The sequence below is a fragment of the Solanum tuberosum genome, unplaced genomic scaffold (assembly GCF_000226075.1).
Source record: "Solanum tuberosum cultivar DM 1-3 516 R44 unplaced genomic scaffold, SolTub_3.0 scf00063, whole genome shotgun sequence".
In the NCBI taxonomy this organism is placed as follows: domain Eukaryota; kingdom Viridiplantae; phylum Streptophyta; class Magnoliopsida; order Solanales; family Solanaceae; genus Solanum; species Solanum tuberosum.
The window spans coordinates 1,349,328-1,354,486 of NW_006238988.1; positions in this window are offsets into that span (position 1 = coordinate 1,349,328).

Sequence of the window (5,159 nt, forward strand, 5' to 3'; positions counted from 1 at the left end):
GAACTACTCCTAACTCATCCTGAGCTAGGAGTTATGACTGCTCAAAGTTAGCCAAAAACTCACTGATTTCCACACTTAGCCAAATTTTCCAGATTTTCAACTTGGCCACATTTCCAGATTCTGGACTTAGCCAAATTTCCAGATTCGTCATTTTTTTCCAAAAGTGACTACTTCCAATTTCAAGCTTCTTCATATTCATTTTAAATTGTCGGATGTTACAGGTTTCATAACTATTGAGACTATAATACTTTATACATATTGATTCTTGAGTTGTTAGTGACTTTATTATCACATGAACCCTTGTTGATGAAACTTGTGAAAACCTTTGTGCAATTATTTCCATACAATGATTTCAAAATTTAATGTATGTCCAAGTATATTATAAGCGTCATTTGAGAAGAACACTTATGGTTCCAAATGTATTATTTTTCCATGGAGAAAAGTATTCCTATTTTAAGAAGAGCATATTTAGTTTTTCAGAAGAATTTTTTGTCTAAAGATTAGTAATCTTTTAAATATGGCCTTTTTAGTACTAACTCAATCTAATGAGTATTATTATATGAGCATTAATTCTTATATTTTGGTAATAGTATTGAGCACCGATTTGGATAAGAGACAACTTAAACCCCATAACCTGCGCCACCAGTGTAGATAGGATCGTACTATAATTAGGGTGACTCCTGACCAGCCTCAAGAAGGCCTTTAGATGGATCCAAAAGTTAAGTTGCCTCCTATATCCCGGCAAGGTATAGGGTGGTTCTGGCAACATGGTTAAGACGTTGTATCATCACGAGACTCTTCGTGATGGTTGTCAGTTAGAGAAATCCCCAAGAAAGTAAAGTACTTTATTTAAGTATTTTGCTATCATTGCATACCTAATTGTAAAGCTTTTAATGATTTCGTTTCATAGTTCATGCTTTACTTCAACTGAATTATGTTAGTCGGTCATTCAGTTCACTTAATTTAGTTGGATACACTATAGCTTTTGCTCAACCAAGATGTATCCACACTTTCTCAACTTGTTGGATACATTGATTTTAGGGTTTGTCATTTTGAATCATTGTATTTTCAATTTTTTAAATTCGACTATATGCATCATGTATATATCACTATATCACTTATATTATTTTATGAGAAACATTTGTATCATCACCAAAAAAATCACTCAACTATCACCATAAATTCAGATCTCAAACAAGAAATATTATGTGTACAATCTAAGCTAAAACTTAAATATTCAGTATACCAGAAAAATCACTCAACCATCACCTTAAATTCAGATCTCAAACCAGAAACATTATGTATAGAGTCTAGCTACAACATAAATATTCACTAGATTCCTTGATATAACACAAATATTTTTTAGATAAAAAACATTCAATTGGAGGAAGTTCATTCAGATATAAACATTCAGATACACTCGCTTTCCAAATATGGATAGAGAGCATTAGATACCATGAAAAACAAAAACAAAAGGGTATAGACACATAGAAAAAAACAAGGGAGTTTTGGGCATTGGGTTTCATCTTCTTCACTCGCCGCAGTTGTGATATCTGAAAAAATCATTGATGTCGTTCTTGATTTCTAAATACATGAATGCAAGTATATCTTTGAATTCATGAATACAAGTTGGTTGTTCATAAAAGCCGCGCTGGACAATTTCAATTATTCATATTCAAACTTGAATTTTTCTTTGAAATATCAACTAAATTCAACTTAAATATGCACAAAAATCCCTCTAATTCAAGATATTATCTCCTCGTGATATACCAATTTTATTTTAAAATACAATCCACTAATAAAAAGAGGTTCAATGTGGATAAAACAAAATAATAGAGTCAGTAGAGTTGAAGAATAAATCCTACACCGTACTATGTTTATGAATGAAAAGAAAGAGGAAAGGAGGAGAAGGAAAACATAATAGGAGAATGATATGGGAGCTACAACAGGATTGGTTATGAATTAATAACACAAATTCGCACAAGATGAAACTCCTAAAACTCAAATCTTTAATGAAAAAACTTCATATGATGCTGCTGACAAAAACTGGTGGGTCAGACCAAGGCCCTTAAACGCAAAAAGGTTTGCTTAAGTTGTAGAAAGAAGTATGAATTGTAGTACTACCTAATTGATATGTGTAGGATCCCGTTTAAATAAAGGATTAATTAAACTTTTGATTTATAATCTAGAAGTGTTTGTTGTGAATTTAATACTTAATTCAACACAATCATCCATCTTTTCACATTCGAAAGAAATAACTACAATGAGTCAACAACAACATACACAATAAAATCCCACAATTAGGGTGTAGGGAGGAAAGAAATGAAATGGAGATATTCAAAATGATACCAAATGTTATTACTATTATATAGAATGGAAAAGTACAAATCCTTTGAATCGAATTTTTTTTTCAAATAGAAAGATTACCAAGAAATGCACTCATAAATTTATCGAATTGAAGATGGAGGGACGACACTTTCACGATTATCCAAAATCAGACAACGAAAGAGAGCCACTTATACTGTTAATCATAGTTACGCTAAAACAAGATAATCTGGAAGGTCCTATTCCAAAGTTACTCCATATTACCTACACAACACAAATCCATCTAGCTCAACACCTTATAATATTTTTATGACATCTTATCTTTTTCTTCCTCCTAAGTCCTTACCTCTTCCATTGTTTATACTATTTTAAACATCAAAACTTTGATAAAACAACTTCTTGATTTTTGTTTACCCTATAGTAGGGTACAGTTAATGTCATGCCTATAGGTTAACTAAAAACAATGAAAAGAAACATCCTGGATCTAGGAACAACTAACTTTCAATATCTCCGGATAGCTAAGAGCAAGAAAATTTGAACTCATAAAGAACTTTCATCTTTGAGAAACTGTTTGCCTTGTACTTGTGAATGAATGAAAAAATTCCGCCCATCCTCTTTCAATAAAGAATACAAGCAGTATGCCGACCAACTTGGGACAAAATCCCTGAATTGTTCCCTAATAAAACACATTAGACGTACAATATTACAAATTGACGACTGGTGGAGATCTCAGAATCTTCTGTAATGGTTGAATCCCCAACCAAGCTTGATCGGTCAGTACCTTATGAATAGTATCTTGCTTTAAGATATAGACGAGCTCCTAGCACTGTACTATTTCCCGAGTCACGTCTAATATAATCTGTCAGCTATTCCAAGTATCACTTTCCAATTCGTCTTTGTATCAAATCCAATTTTCATCCCATACAAATAGTTCTCTCACTTTTCGGATGCTTTGCCAAATTGTAACTTGGAAGGGGAAGTGTTTTTCAATTCTTGGTGGAAAGCAAGGGAAATGTTTTCTGACACTTGATGTGATATGTGTTCCGTTGCATTTAATACTACATCCACATGTCATAATATTTTCATTGACCTAGAAGTAACTTCAGCTGTCAACACAATGATGACCATTTATTTTAAAATCTATATAAGCTTCCTCTTTACACAATGATGACCATTTATGTTTAGAACTTCTTTGATGAATATATATATGTAGGTTAGAAAGGAGGACCAAGTTCAAAAAAGCAGTTCGTTATAGGGAAGAATGAAGTGTAGAGAGTAAATTTGGAAAATCAATGGTCATCATTAAGTTGAAAATCTACGTTAGTTCTAGGTCAATCATAATATGATTATACATTGCTGAAGTATTAAATGCAAGGGGACACATGTCACATTGCATGTCAGAGAACCGTTTGCTTGCTTTCCCACCATGAATTTAAAAGCTCTTCCACTTCAAAGTTACAGTTTAGCAAAGCATCCAAAAAGCAGGAGAACTATCGGGTGAAAATTGGGCTTGATACATGGACAACTTTGAAAGTGACACTTGGAATAGGTGGCATATGAGATGTGACTCAAGAACTGGTACAGTGGTAGTAGTTTATCTAGCGCTGAAAGTGAGATATCAATCATAAGGTACCGACACTCAAGCTTGGGTTGGTATTTGACCATTCCAGTAAATTGGAATTTAGAAAGAATTGGATTGTATGTTGAGATCCAGTTCTATTTTATAACCAATGATTTCAAAAGCTAATTAATCAAAGTTTGACTGAAGTATCATCTAAAAAATCAAGTTTCTAATGGTTTACAAGAAGGAAGAGAAGTGGAGCTTAGAGAGAATTGGATTGTATGTCGAGATCAAGTTTGATAGTTTAACAAAAACTGAAAACCCTCTTTACGTCATTTGTCTATTGAAGACCAAAACATCATCTTTAAATAATATGAAACAATTATTTTTCCAATTTTTCTTTTTCTTATGAGCTGAGGACGGGAGGGAGTTCAATTGTAGCAGGCTACTGTAAAAGAAAATGTGAGCAAATAATGCACATTCTAAGTCAAACAATCACATCAGAATTAACAGAGAATTTTTTTTTATTACTTATATATATGACAAGTTTGACACAAGAAAAAAGAAAATTGAAAATTCTTGAAATCAAAGGGACACAATATATAACATACCAAGAAAAAATTAGCCTTAGGACACTTGAAATCTGTGGTCTAAGTAAAATCTCCTCAATTTTTCGGTTTTAAAGCAGAGCAACATGGCTGAGAATAACTGTCACGCCCCGAGCCTACACCCTGGGCAGGATCGGCACTCGGAGACCATTGCTGGCCCCAAGCGAACCCTTGGCCTGGCTTTCTTAACTCAGCGGAAACTTAACTCAACAGAATAACTCAATGCCATGCAAAGACATAAAATAACTTAACTGATGAGATCAAGCCAAAAAGGCAACTCGAGTCTCAAAATATTTACATAAATACATAGATGAGAGACTCAATACAACTGACTGACTGTTTGTCTATGAAGCCTCTAACATACTGAGATGGATGTTGGGACAGACCCCGCAACATCCTAATAAAACAAAACTAAGAGAACAAAATAACTGAGCCCTCCAGAAGCAAGGAGGCTCACACTGACTCTGGAGTGCTCAGTCCTCCGAAATGCAAAGAGGCTCACCAACTAGATCTGGAGTGCTCACTGGATCAACGATTGCGCTGGATGCCGATCCTAGTTAGTTGTGTCTGCATCATAATAAGATGCAGGCCAACTGGCATCAGTACATAAAATGTACGAGTATGCGAACTGGAACTAAGCAACAAGGGCTAGCAGGGATCTGGAA